The sequence below is a fragment of the Hibiscus syriacus genome, unplaced genomic scaffold (assembly GCF_006381635.1).
Source record: "Hibiscus syriacus cultivar Baekdansim isolate YM2019G1 unplaced genomic scaffold, ASM638163v2 tig00006753_pilon, whole genome shotgun sequence".
NCBI lineage: Eukaryota > Viridiplantae > Streptophyta > Magnoliopsida > Malvales > Malvaceae > Hibiscus > Hibiscus syriacus.
This window is the reverse complement of record NW_024062111.1, coordinates 842,670-858,504: the sequence shown is the minus strand read 5'-3', so window position 1 is coordinate 858,504 and position 15,835 is coordinate 842,670.

Below are 15,835 nucleotides of genomic sequence, written 5' to 3'. Positions count from 1 at the left end.
TGCATGAAGACCACCTCATAAAAGTCACCATTCAAAAATGCATTGTTTACATATACTTGTTGTAGAGCCCAGATGTTCGTTACTGCCAGTGAAAGAATGACATTCAAGGTGGTGAATTTAACCACATGGTTAAACGTGTCTCTAAAGTCATAGCCAGGAACTTGTGAGAAACCTTCAGTAACCAAGCGTGCCTTGTAACGGTGAATCGAACCATCAGGGTTTTTCTTGAGTCTAAACAACCATTTATAGCCTACCACATTCCTTCCATCTGGTAACCTAGTGAGCTTCCAAGTCCCATTGCGTTGAAGTGCATTTTTCACACCCCAATTTAGGGGTTATGTTTCTTCTATATTAAATATGATACTGAATTAGTTATAAACTACTTTGTATTGAGAATTTTATATAGTATTTTTTTATCGAATGAATATTTAAAAAAAAAATCCGTTTTTGAATTATTAAATATTTTTATTAGTACATAAATTAAGAAAGTGAAATGTTTTATCACATAGATAAATATGTGTATTTGATTTATAAAGCTATGGTATTTTATATTCGAATACAATCGAACAATTGATAAATAATTCTAGAAATTTCGTATACAATTATTACTAAAGTTATGATTTTTTTATTTTATATATATATATTTAAAGATAGTGGATGAGTGATTGATTAAATACATAGATTGATTTGTTTTTATATATTTTAAGATAATGGGGGAGTGAATGATTGAATACAGGGATAGAAAATATAATATTTTTGTATTAATAATATATTTCAAATATTTGGAACCACAACTTGAGGAGATATTTTTTATATAATATTCAATTTTAAATCAGGAAACCGGGGAAAACAATTTGGTTATCCTATGGCAGTCATAATTGACCATTTTCAAGATCTGACTCAAGAATCAAAATCCTTGGTTTATTGGAATAGTGCACCACATAAGAAGAATCATGAAACGAACAACAAGAAGGAGCAAAGCAAAACTAAAATTCCATCCACCCAACTCTCGGTAATATCGAATCCTTCATCATCAGTTATGATTCAATGGCATCCTTGGTGAACCAAATAAAGCAGAAGCAATTAAATATTCCTGGAATCTTGTGCTATAAACCTGAAGAAAATCATGGTTTTTACAACTGGAATAGAGTAAGGGTGCGTTACTGCAATGGGGCTTCTTTTTCTGGAGAGGGCTATGATGAGAACAACATAGATTGGTCTTGGAACCATCGTACAATCACCAGAGTTAAATCGACGTATTTTATTTCAAGAAAACCGAATGGTTTTTGGTAGATCGACGATCATTCACGAGGTTTCTCGATGAACAGATGACGGGTTTATAGAGAGGAGACAGAGGCGCTTCAAAAGATGAAAATTTGATCTTGAACAATGAATGATGACGGCGACTGACGTGGTGGTTATCAACGTCTTACTGTTGGCCGGCCAAGCTTCTTGTTTAATTTATAGAGCACTCAGTGGGGATTACTCAAGAAAAAAAATGAAATTAAAGAACTACAAATGGTGATGCGTGAAAGAACAAAAACATTTTTAAATGAATAATCAAAACTACGTAGTTTTGTGGTGTTTCGAATGTGAGATGAGCAAACCATAATTTCAGTCCTCCATTTTTGGTAAGATTCTGACATTGTCTTCCAGCTTCTATATAGATATGAGTGTTGCCTAATAGTTTGAATAAAATTATTATGGTCACTTACCTTGGTAGTTAAGTATTAAATTGGCCCTTTGATTTCTTAATTTTATCAATTATGTCCTTCTATTATAAAAAGAATTTTTAATAAGTTATTTTTATGATGAAGGAAATTATTTTGGATTTGAGTTCGTATATTTGATGGTCTGAAGTTAGTTTTACCAAATTCAAACTTGATAAGTTGTTTTTCACTGATTAATCACCCGATTCGATATGTTTTTCACAATTAAGCCTCGTTTCTGATGTAATTTCGATTGCTTTATATCCGAGGAATTATTGGAAGTTAAATTAAAGAGCGAGGGCGTTCGAATGGAATTTAAACCGTCGATTGATATGGCACGAAAGTTGTGGTAATACATTACTACCTCTTTATGCTTTATGAAACATATTGATAATGGATAAATGCAAGGACATATATATGATTGGTCTATTATGTCTGTTTGATTATGGATTGATTCGAACCGAATACGATTTAAGTGATAAATTAGTTAAGACTCTATTGAACTACAAGTTCTATGATTGAGTGATAAAGGAATCAGTCTTTAATATGTGAATTATAATTTATCTCATCAAAGGTACTTGGATGATAAATTATGTGAATACTCCGGTTTGGTAAAATTACGAAAATACTCTTATGTTATAAAATGACAAGAATTGTCCTTGGAATTTGATTAATAACTTTGAAAAGACTTATTATCTGATAAAACTACAGATGTGCATAATAAATGCTAGTTTGCTTAGAAAATTTGGATAACCGGTTTTTAACCCCAAGACGGTTTGTGCAAGATACTAGAAGTCTGTTAAGGAATCATTTCAAGATCAGAGAATGTTTGAGAAAAAAATTAACGATAGGATCTCTAAATTATAATTATTTTCGTTAAGAGTTAATATCGAAATTATATGATTAAGAAATTATGAAAATGCCCTTGAGAGATAAAAATAGTCCGAGTTGACCTTGAATGAGAAAGTATTTTGAGGATTTGTACTTAAATCGATAAATTACGGATTTGATTGTTAAGATCATGTCTTTGTGCAGACAAATCCCTGATATTTTGGTTGTAAAATCTGAGAAGGCACTTGACCCGAAAATATCCGAGTTATGAGTAAATACCTGAAGAATAATTTATCGGGGGTGTTCTTTTTTCAGAATTGTTTGAAAGAACTGAAATAAATGATAAGTTTTAATTTAATAATAAGATCGGACGGAAGGAAATGATTGAAATACATTGGATTTATAAATGACGAAAATACCCCTAGAATGGAAATGACTCTAGAATATCACCAAGCTTAGGAATGACTGTTTATCCTCAAACTTTGAAATGAATGAAAAAACATTGAGAACCCAAATGACCAAACTACCCTTATGGCTTAGACTAAGTAGATGTCTTGGATTAATTAAGGAAATCCAATTAAACATGTGTGTGGTACTACTTTTAAAAGTTATGGATCACATATTAAGCCTAGCAACCATTGCTAGTGTTATATCAGTACCAGAACGACATAGATGTCACTAGAATTCGTGTTCGAATTCTCAAGTTTGACTAGATGATAATTTTGGAAGTATTCAGCCCAGCTAAACTCTAGATCACATTCAGTTCTAGGAAATGTATATTCGTTAGACAAATCAACTACGAAGACCAAATTGAACTGAACATAAATATAATATGTATTTGAAATTTAGAAATGTCTGAATTACTTTGGAAAACTCTAAAGTAACCGGGATAAAATTGATTGTTAAATGAACTAAGTTACTTCAATTACTGAGGATTAAATAAGGGATTAGATGAGTTTGGAAACACTATTGAACTTACATGATGAATTATTCTTATGGGTAATGAATCATGAATCAAGTACGTCTGTATTTCCTGATATCGTTGAAACGTGGAAATGAAATAAAGACCGTTGGAAGATCTATTCATTGATTATTATGAAGGTGATCAATGGAAAAAAATTGTTAGTATTAAAGAGTGAATACCCTGGAAGGGCATTGAATGGACTTGTCGATATGCATTAGTCTGGGAGTTGTGTAACTCGAGTTGTTTGATAATCCGTTCGATTGATATAAATTGTAAATGATCTTCGTTTCTATATTTTCAACTTAATCACTTCGGTCATTCCCAAACGTCTTTCTGATGCACATGAATCATAGTGGAATTCTAAAGTATCAACCTTAAATGTCTGATTAGATCAGTTAGTAATCGATTCTCTTCAATAGGATCTTGTTCCTGGAATCCGATCAAATTGTACAAGTTTCATGTTATCCATACTGATAACTACAAAATGGCTCTGAAAAGTACTTGGATTCTCTAGTGTGTTCCCTATATATTAATAAATTATTTTATTATTTTAACATGTGGTACACTGAAATCTATGGTTACTAATTTATGGATGCATCGACTTATCGGTGATGGTTTATAGAATTTTATCACTATATAAATTGTATCTTGGAGATACAGATTTGTAAAGTACATCTATGATCAAGATGGAAAATTTGTATGGACCTAATGTGACTCCTAGGTAGGCTCTACAGCCCTGAGATCATTCTCGGGTAGGCCCTACGACACTAAGATGTGTTCTTAGGTAGGCCCCGTGGCCCCAAACTTTCTTGGGTAGGCTTTCAGGCCCTAAGATGTTCCCTTAGGTTAACTCTTTGTACAATGGTTTTAAACTATGAGTTTAAAAAAACTCCACTACAGTATGATTTCTGAGATTTTCTGAACTATAATTTGATTAGTGTACCTATTATGATTTTATCGTATTGTTGGAACACACTAGACATCCTGTTTGATCTTATAAAAATGTCATTCTATGAATGCTTTCTATGAACTGAGATATTCATGGCTTATATTTGATGAACTACCAATGGAACCCCAGATTATACAGAAAATTTGTATACGGCTGATTCAATAAGGAAATTATAAGGCTTTACATTTATCTGCATGTCATGTAGCATCATCTGGTTGTTCTGTATTATTGAGCTTTCCGAAGCTCACTCTATTACTCACCATTACAGGTTAAAAGAATTGTATTAGTGCAGCTATCGATATCAATAAGGGAGTTCTTACGGCTTTGTTTGTAGAGTATGATACATGTGATTAGGGGGCATGCAATTGTATTTTGTTTTATATACGAGTCTGAAAATTTGATTTATTTCTAAATACTGATAAATGATTTTATGAGTTTACATGTTCTGATAAAAAGTTTTTAAATTTTCTACTATTTTTACGGAGGGTCGCTCCGATGGCCCTAATGTGACACTCTAGATCAGATTAGGTTACCCGCATCAGTCTGAGGGGGGGTTACATTTAGTGGTATCAAAGCCTTGGTTTGAGTTAAAATTTTCATGATAGACCGACCGGTCGAAGGTCAAAAGATGTCTGATCAGTACATACCCTTAGACTACAATCGTACTTCTTTGAGCCAGAACTCCAAGGTTGAGTCTCTATCTGTAACGAGCAAACCGAAATATCTATCCATTAAGGCTCTACTTTTACAAAAAGGAATATAATAACGTCTGTCTAAACTCTGTAAAGTACCTTAAGAGCCATATGAGAGTTACTCATCTGAGAAATTCCGATCCGACTCCATAAATGAGTTTGAGATATGTTACCGCTCTATAAGCCTATTTTCGTAACCAAGGCTAAATTCATTCCACAATTATATTTCCGTTCTGATTCTTTTATTGGAATGAGGAAGAGTTCTGATAAGAATGTATACTCAACTGGTTAATGATTAGTGGATGATTTGTACTTCTGTAAAAGCTACTTGAAGATATGCAAGAACTAATGGAAATTTCATTTCTGCAATCTACGACATGAATGAATTTCGAAGACGAAATTCTTTTAAGGAGGAGAGAATTGTCACACCCCAATTTAGGGGTTATGTTTCTTATATATTAAATATGGTACTGAATTAGTTATAAACTACTTTGTATTGAGAATTTTATATAGTATTTTTTATCGAATGAATATTTTAAAAAAAATCGTTTTTAAATTACTAAATATTTTTATTAGTATATAAATTAAGAAAGTGAAATGTTTTATCACATAGATAAATATATGTATTTGATTTATAAAGCTAAGGTATTTTATATTCGAATACAATCAAACAATTGATAAATAATTCTAGAAATTTCATATACAATTATTACTAAAGTTATGACTTGTTTATTTTATATATATATTTAAAGATAGTGGATGAGTGATTGATTAAATACATAGATTGATTTGTTTTTATATATTTTAAGATAATGGGGGAGTGAATAATTGAATACAGAGAGAGAAAATATAATATTTTTCTATTAATAATCTATTTCAAATATTTAGAACCACAACTTGAGGAGATATTTTTTTATATAATATTCAGTTTTAAATCAGGGAACCGGGAAAATAATTTGGTTATCCTATGGCAGTCATAATTGACCGTTTTCAAGCCTTTATCTGACTCAAGAATCCAAATCCTTGGTTTATCAGAATAGTGCACCAGAGAAAAAGAATCATGAAACGAACAACAAGAAGGAGCAAAACAAAACTAAAATTCAATCCACCCAACTCTCGGGAATATCGAACCCTTCATCATCAGTTATGATTCAATGGCAACCTTGGTGAACCAAATAAAGCAGAAGCAATTAAATATTCCTGGAATCTTGAGCTATAAACCTGAAGAAAATCATGGTTTTTACAACTGGAATAGAATATGGGTGCGTTAATGCGATAGGGCTTCTTTTGCTGGAGAGGGCTATGATCAGAACAACATATATTGGTCTTGGAACCATCGGACAGTCACCAGAGTTAAATCGATGTATTTTATTTCAAGAAAACTGAATGGTTTTTGGTAGATCGACGATCATTCACGAGGTTTCTCTACGAACAGATGACGGGTTTATAGAGAGGAGACAGAGGCGCTTCAAAAGATGAAAATTTGATCTTGAAAAATGAATGATGACGACGACCGACGTGGTGATCATCAGCGTCTTACTGTTGGCCGACCAAACTTCTTGTTTCATTTACAGAGCACTCGGTGGGGAGTGCTCAAGAAAAAAAATGAAATTAAAGAAGTACAAAGGGTGATGCGTGAAAGAACAAAAACAATTTTAAATGAATAATCAAAACTATGTAGTTTTGTGGTGTTTGGAATGAGAGATGAGCAAACCATAATTTCAGTCCTCCATTTTTGGTAAGATTCTGACCTTGTCTTCCAGTTTCTATATAGTTATGAGTGTTGCCTAATAGTTTGAATAAAATTATTTTGGTCACTTACCTTGGTAGTTAAGTATTAAATTGGCCCTTTGAGTTCTTAATTTTATCAATTATGTCCTTCTATTATAAAAAGGATTTTTAATAAGTTATTTTTATGACGAAGGAAATTATTTTGGATTCGAGTTCGTATATTTGATGGTCTGAAGTTAGTTTTACCAAATTCAAATTTGATAAGTTGTTTTTCACTGATTAATCATCCGATTCGATATGTTTTTTGCAATTAAGCTCCATTTCTGATGTAATTTCGATTGCTTTATATCCGAGGAATTATTGGAAGTTAAATTAAAGAGTGAGGGCATTAGAATGGAATTTAAACGGTCGATTGATATGGCACAAAAGTCGAGGTAATACATTACTACCTCTTTATGCTTTATGAAACATATTGATAATGGATAAATGAATGGACGTATATGTGATTGGTCTATTATGTCTGTTTGATTATGGATTGATTCAAACCGAATACGGTTTAAGTGATAAATTTGTTAAGTTCTATGATTGAGTGATAAAGGAATTAGTCCTGAATATGTGAATTATAATTTATCTTATTAAAGGTACTTGGATGATAAATTATGTGAATACTCCGGTTTAGTAAAAGTACAAAATTACCCTTATGTTATAAAATGGCAAGAATTTTTCTTGAAAGTTGATTAATAACTTTGAAAAGACTTATTGATCTGATAAAACTACAAATGTGCATAAGAAATGCTAGTTTGCTTAGAAAATTAGGATAACCGATTTTTAACCCCAAGAGGGTTTGTGCAAGATACTAGAAGTCTGTTAAGGAATCATTTCAAGATCAGAGAATGTTCGGGAAAACAATTAACGATAGGATCTCGAAATTATAATTATTTTCGTTAAGAGTTAATATCGAAATTATCTGGTTAAGAAATTACGAAAATGCCCTTGAGAGATAAAAATAGTCTGAGTTGACCCTGAATGAGAAAGTATTTTAAGGATTTGTACTTGAATCGAAAATTACGGATTTGATTATTAAGATCATGTCTTTGTGCAGACAAATCCATGATATTTTTTTTGTAAAATCTGAGAATGCACTTGACCCGAAAATATCCGAGTTATGAGTAAATACCTGAAGAACAATTTATCGGGGGTGTTCTTTTGTCAGAATTGTTTGAAAGAATTGAAATAAATGATAAGTTTGAATTTAATAATAAGATCGGACGGAAGGAAAGGATTGAAATACACTGGATTTGTAAATGATAAAAATACCCCTGGAATGGAAATGACTCAAGAATATCACCAAGCTTAGGAATGATTGTTTATCCTCAAACTTTGAAATGAATAGAAAAACATTGAGCACCAAATGACCAAAATACCCTTATGGATTAGACTAAGTAGATGTCTTGGATTAATTAAGGAAATCCAAATAAACATGTGTGTCGTACTGCTCTTAAAAGTTATGGATCACATATTAAGCCTAACAACCAATGCTAGTGTTATATCAGTACCAGAATGACATAGATGTCACTTGAATGCGTGTTCGAATTCTCAAGTTTGGCTAGATGATAATTTTGGAAGTATTCAGCTCAGCTCAACTCTAGATCGCATTCAGTACTAAGAAGTGGATATTCGTTAGACAAATCAACTACGAAGACCAAATTGAACTGAACATAAATACAATATGTATTTAAAATTTAGAAATGTCTGAATTACTGTGGAAAACTCTGAAGTAACCGGGATAAAATTGATTGTTAAATGAACTAAGTTACTTCAATTACTGAGGATTAAATAAGGGATTGGATGAGTCTGGAAACACTGTTGAACTTACATGATGAATTATTCTTATGGGTCATGAATCATGAATCAAGTACGTATGTATTTCCTGATATCGTTGAAAAGTGGAAATGAAATAAAGACCGTTGAAAGATCTATTCAGTGATTATTATAAAGGTGATCAATGGAAAAAATTGTTAGTATTAAAGAGTGAATACCTTGGAAGGGCATTGAATGGACTTGTCGATATGCATTAGTCTGGGAGTTGCGTAACTCGAGTTGTTTGATAATCCGTTCGATCAACATAAATTGGAAATGATCTTCGTTTCTACATTTTCAACTTAATCACTTCGGTCATTCCCGAACGTTTTCCTGATGCACATGAATCATAGTGGAATTATAAAGTATCAACCTTAAATGTCTGATTAAATCAGTTAGTAATCGATTCTCTTCAATAGGATCTTGTTCCTGGAATCCGATCAAATTGCACAAGTTTCATGTTATCCATACTAATAACTACAAAATGCCTCTGAAAAGTACTTGGATTCTCTAGTGTGTTCCCTATATATTAATAAATTATTTTATTATTTTAACATGTGGTACACTGAAATCTATGGTTACTGATTTATGGATACACCGACTTAGCGGTGATGGTTTATGGAATTGTATCACTGTATAAATTGTATCTTGGAGATATAGATTTGTAAAGTACAACTCTGATCAAGCTGGAAAATTTTTATAGACCTAATATGACTCCTAGGTAGGCTCTACGACCCTGAGATCATTCTCGGGTAGGCCGTACGACACTAAGATGTGTTCTTAGGTATGCCCTGTGGCCCCAAACTTTCTTGGGTAGGCTCTCAAGCCCTAAGATATTCCCTTAGGTTAACTCTTTGTACAATGGCTTTAAACTACGAGTTAAAAAAAAACTCCACTACAGTATGATTTCTGAGATTTTCTGAACTATCATTTGATTAGTGTACCTATTATGATTTTATCGTATTGTTGGAACACACTAGACATCCTGTTTGATCTCCTAAAAATGTCATTCTATGAATGCTTTCTATGAATTGAGATATTCATGGCTTCTATTCGATGAACTACCAATGGAACCCCAGATTATACAGAAAATTTGTATACGGCTGATTCAGTAAGGAAATTATAAGGCTTTATATTTATCTGCATGTCATGTAGCATCATCTGGTAGTTCTGTATTACTGAGGTTTTCGAAGCTCACTCTATTACTCACCATTGCAGGTTAAAAGAATTGTACTAGTGCAACTATCCTTATCAATAAGGGAGTTCTTACGACTTTGTTTGCAGAGTATGGTATATGTGATTAGGGGGCATGCAATTGTATTTTGTTTTATATACGAGTCTGAAAATTTGATTTATTTCTATATACTGATAAATGATTTTATGAGTTTACATGTTCTGATAAAAAGTTTTTAAATTTTCTACTATTTTTACGGAGGGTCACTCCGGTGGCCCTAATGTGACACTCCAGATCGGATCGGGTTACCCGCATCAGTCTGAGGGGGTTACAACATTATATTCCTCATGAGTCGTTACCTTCCTCTCTGAAGACTTAAGTGTTTCATGCATATTACATGTAACATTATCAACAATTGACCTGATATAAACTTTGGGTTTAAACACCCCGTATTTGCTGCGGGTCATCATAGGGTAAGTATTGCCATTACTTACTTCATTTCTTGCACCATAACTTATAGCCATGTTATCAAAATGTTGTTCTGAGCCCATCTCGTGCTCTACACTTTTATCACTACCATAAGTAGCATCTTCTTGTAACTCTTCATCAGTGACAGGAGCAACCTCAGTTCCTCCCATACCATGAGCATCATCTGATATTTGGAAGCTACCTGATGAACTACTGCTTATATTTATGGACAACTTGTAATTTTTTGGTTGTTAAGTCCTAGACCTAGTGACATCAGTAACAAACTCAAGCGATCAAGATTGCTTTCCACTCGTGGTTGTCGCAGAACTCCTGCCAGAATTATCTACAAAAGGAAACATATCCTCATTAAACACTACGTGCTTGGAAATGTAAACACATCCATCACTTGCTCAACACTGGAATCCTTTGTGCTGCATATTGTATCATAAAAGCATACACAATTAAGACCGAAACTCAAGCTTGTGATGTAAAAACGGTCTTAGGTGTGGAAAACATCTGCAACCAAACACTCGCAACCCATTGTAATCTGGAATTTTTCCATGCAACAGCTCATATGAAGACTTATCCTGTAACACTCTCGATGGTAACCTATTAACAAGGTGCACAGTGGTTTGAACAACATAGGACCAGAACTTAATGGGCATGAAAGCTTGAGCAAGCAATACTAGGGCCATTTCAACAAGATTCCTATGCTTTCGTTCAATCACTCCATTTTGTTCAAAAGTATGAGGACATGTAAGGCGATGAAGAACACCAGCCTTGCTTAATTCATCTATCAATAGTCGAAACTCTCCTCCCTAATCGGTTTGAAAAACTTTAATTGTTCCACCAAACTAAGTAGCAACCAACTTATGAAATAACCTAAATGCTGTAAAAGCTTTAACCTTTGTCTTTAACAGATAAAACCACGTAAACCGAGTGGTAGCATCAACAAATGACACATAAAATCGAAAACCATTTAAGGAAATGTGTGGAGGCCCCCATAGATCAGAATATACAAGTTAGAATGGTTCAGTATACACACTATCAGATTGAGGAAATGACAACTTAGGGCTTTTACCCAAATGACAAGCAACACAATTTTTATTGACATCATGAAGAGTTTTTACATCAATTTGTTTACAAACTTTAACAAGAGTATCATAGGCAGGATGGCTAAGTTGCCTATTTTAGATTTCAGATGCCTTGGAGGATGTCATAACAGCATGCACTTTAGCCACACCTTCTACATTTTAAGAACTGCTAGCTTTGAAAGAATATAACCCATCACACGCTTTACCTCACAGTAAAACATCTTTGGTGACTTCATCTCAAATACAACAGGTTTTGGCATAAAACGTAAGAAACACATGGTTATCCCTAGCAAACGTAGATATAAAAAGTAGGTTCTTAGTTATAGAGGGAACATGGAGAATGTTACTTAAAGACAAAGTACGTGATGAAGCAGGTAACTCAACCTTGCCAAGCATATGAACAGGAAAAGAATCACCATTCCCTACCATTAACTACCAATATTGCTACAATACGTGTGATGAACCACCCATTGGTCTTGGCTAACAGTAACAACATGTGCCTGATTTTGCCCAGCAGTCCTGTTATCATCAAGATACTTGCTATTGTGACTACATCAACCACATGCATTGTCACTAGTTCCATTTATAACATACTAAACTTTTGAAGTTTCAGGACCAGAGGTATGATCATCAAGCGTTATACCAGAGAAGTCCTCATCGAATCGATGCCATCACTGAATGACTAGATATTCATTCTTGCCACACAACTGACACTGAACCCTAGATCATCCTCTTTCTCTGCCACGAGATCTACCACACGAGTAGGATGGATGATTAGATCGATATTGTTGTTTTTCCCGATTCTTGTTAGAATCAGACTCGACCTTTCCTTGTGTAAGATTAGCACTAATAAACAGAGATTCAGGATGGTAATTGAAGTCCTCAAGCTATGTTTCAGCATCAATAAACATGGTGCAGATGCTGTCAAGTGATAGTGAGTCACATATAGCAGATATGACTGCAATGAAGGGTTGATACTCCCTTGTAAGACCTTTAAGGATGCTTGCAACATGTTCAGATACAAGAACTTGACTTCCACATGAAGTTAATGTATCAATAACTTGTTTCACCTTTGTAAGATATACTCGCATGCTATCTTCTCCTTTTTTGAGGGATTGAAGCTTGTAATGTAAACTCATTACAGCAGTGGCAGGCCGATTAGCAAAGAATTACAATACTTTTTTCCATACCTGAGCTGATGTTTCAGCACCAACAAACTGAGGGAGTAAGTGAGGGCTAACCGTTGATAACAACCAAGAAGCTAAATCACTATCTTGGGCTAGGAACTCTTCATATTCTTCATTGATAACTGAAACTCCCTCTTCACTAACCACCGTTTTTGGAGGAGGCAACATCGTTCCAATCAACATTCACTTAAGACTATTGCTCCTCACAGTGAGTAACACTTGTTGCTTCCAAAGAAAGAAATTTGTTTCATCAAGAATCAAGTTCACCCTTTTTTTGGTGAAGACTTTGGTGTTTCTTGAAGAAAACTCCATTGAAGTAGCTGTGGAAGAAGCTCTTTGATCCATAAAAGCACGAACAACGAAAGCAAACCATAGGATACATCAACGAATGACAGAAAAGAATGCTTTCTTTCTTATTTATCAACACTTCCCTTACATGCATTATATAACAAGATTCATACATTCATAGATTACACATAGCTGTTAACAACCCTAACCAAGTAACAACCTAACTGCAACAACCACGTGAGCAGTGATCAGCTACAACTAGCTTACTTTAACATCCCTAAAAATTTAAAATTATTATGTAACACCCATTTCCCGTATACATTTCCGTACACAAGTCATAAGTGTCACATGACTTTTAAAAACATTCACCCATTTGTAAAACCCATATGATTTTGTTTTGAAATTTAAAACCAAAAATATTTTAATACAATAATAAAACAGTCGTTGAAACTTATTACCAAAGTTATCACTTTGAATACATTATAGAGAAATTTTTCTTAATTTCGATTACTTGCCAATAATTTTTCAAAATAACATGATTTTCATATTATTACTGATGAGAGTCAACCTTAGATTGATGATATCTGCTCCTGCTCCAGTACCTGACTAGTCTTTGTTGTTACCTACGCGTGAAATCAACACACGTTAAGTATATACTTAGTGAGACATAATATTGTAAAGAAACGACAATTTATACATAAGTATCTCATGACTATTTAATGACGAATTAAATCGCATACTCCATAAGGATCAGATAAATCCTTCTCCATTAAACCAAATTTCTTTCATATAATCATTGAAATTATTCTTAGTAGGCCTAGCATACTTATCCTTTTGTATATTTTTTCCATTTATTCTTTATTTTCCCTATGTACTTTAAATAAGAAAGTAATATACATGTATTGCACCGAAGTGCCCAATGGCACTTTATCTTTTATAATTATCATGATCGACACCTTATATACCGTTAATACAACGTTATGCATTTTCATTTGTGACATCCTTTCATGCCAGTTATGCACTGGCATACATCTAACTTGTATTAGTGGAACCTTTTTGCCAAAATGCTCCGTTAGGCATCTAACCTTTCTTCTAACTTGTATTAATGGTACATTTCTGCCAAATGCACAGTTATGCAATTAGTCTTTTATTTTGGAACAATTTCTACTCTAATAATTATTCATAATATCAATTAACTTTTCAATTCATTTTAAGCTTTATAGTTGCACACGTAGTGCCAATACGGTAATTAACAAACTTATTATAATTTACGTAGGTTGCACACCTACTACCAATACGAAAATTCATAAACTTATTATGAATTTCTTAGTTTTTACACACGCAGTGCCCATACGGAAATTCATAAACTTATTATGAATTTCTTAGTTTTTTGCACACACAGTGCCCATACGAAAATTCATAAACTTATTATGAATTTCTTAGTTTTTGCACACACAGTGCCCATAAAAAAATTCATAAACTTATTATGAATTTCTTAGTTTTGCTCACACAGTGCCATTTGGTAATCACCATACATATATTAAGCAATCATACATCTATAACCACAATAACATATAGGTACATAATAAATGCACTCACCTGGTTTGTCTCGTTAATATATCCAAAACGCAAATATGACTACTCAACTACTTTATCTTTGCCTTTCGTTTTGCTTGACTCGGGAGTTTGGTTACGATCTACATAAGCATTCATTAAAGACATATACCACACTACATGTTAGTATATTCCCTAACATTTATACTTTAATAATATTCACAAGTACTATTATTTAAATTTCTATACCAATTTCAGCTTATCTTATAATTTATGTCTCAATAGTATCGGTACCCCTACCATGGTATCGATTCTATTATACTGTGGTACCAATACTCCCTTACAATAGTGATACCATTTCTGTATTCTGTAATCAATGGTATTGATACCTTCTCTATAGTATCGATACCCCCTCTCAGTATCGATACCAATTGCATCAATATCGATACTGTTCATCTGATTCTTTCAAATTTTAAGCCTATAGTATCAATACTGTTCTATCAGTACTGATACCTTTACCCATATTTTGCATTTTTCAGCTCGATTTTTACCCAAATTTGGGTCAAATTTCCTTATGTTTACACCCAACAATACTATTAAACTATTCTGTACTTATCCCTACTAAATTTAGCTTCTTACAACATCTAAAATCTCCAATGAACATCTCAAACTAAGAATCATACTACTTTTTCTAACATGTTTCTAATCACATCCAAGGCTTCTAATATCTTATTTACTTCTTTGACAAGTCAAATATACTAATAAACTTCAATAAAAACTCATATATCAACATATTATTCAAAAAACCATTTTCTTAAATCACTAATAAAACATTCATCCCTTAGTTTTAATCATCTTTAACCCTTCCTTAAGCCTCTATAACCCTCAAGATGTCAATAGCAAACCAAAAACGAAAGGAAAAACTAGTTAGATGAATCTTACCTTTTTCTATGGAGGAAAGCACTTTCACGGGAAGAAGAAGAGAAATAACTTAGTTTAGATATAACTTTTCCCTTTTTCTTTCTCTTCTTAAATCCCTAATAAGAAATGAATTTTAAATTAATTTTCCCTTAAAGGACCAAAATACCCTTTCATTAATCCATTATTACTAATTGGTCTAAATAAAAATTACTAAATCATTTTCTTATCCTTTATTCAATTAAATCCTCAAATATTAAATCTTTTTAATAAAGTCATTGACCTGATAATTGAGATATTACATATTATGTAATTTTTCTACATATTTTATATTAAAAATATATTTTTGTCTCATAAAATTTTATAAGTTTATCCCTTTCTAAAATTTTAGAATTTCGTCCCCAATATGAAATTCT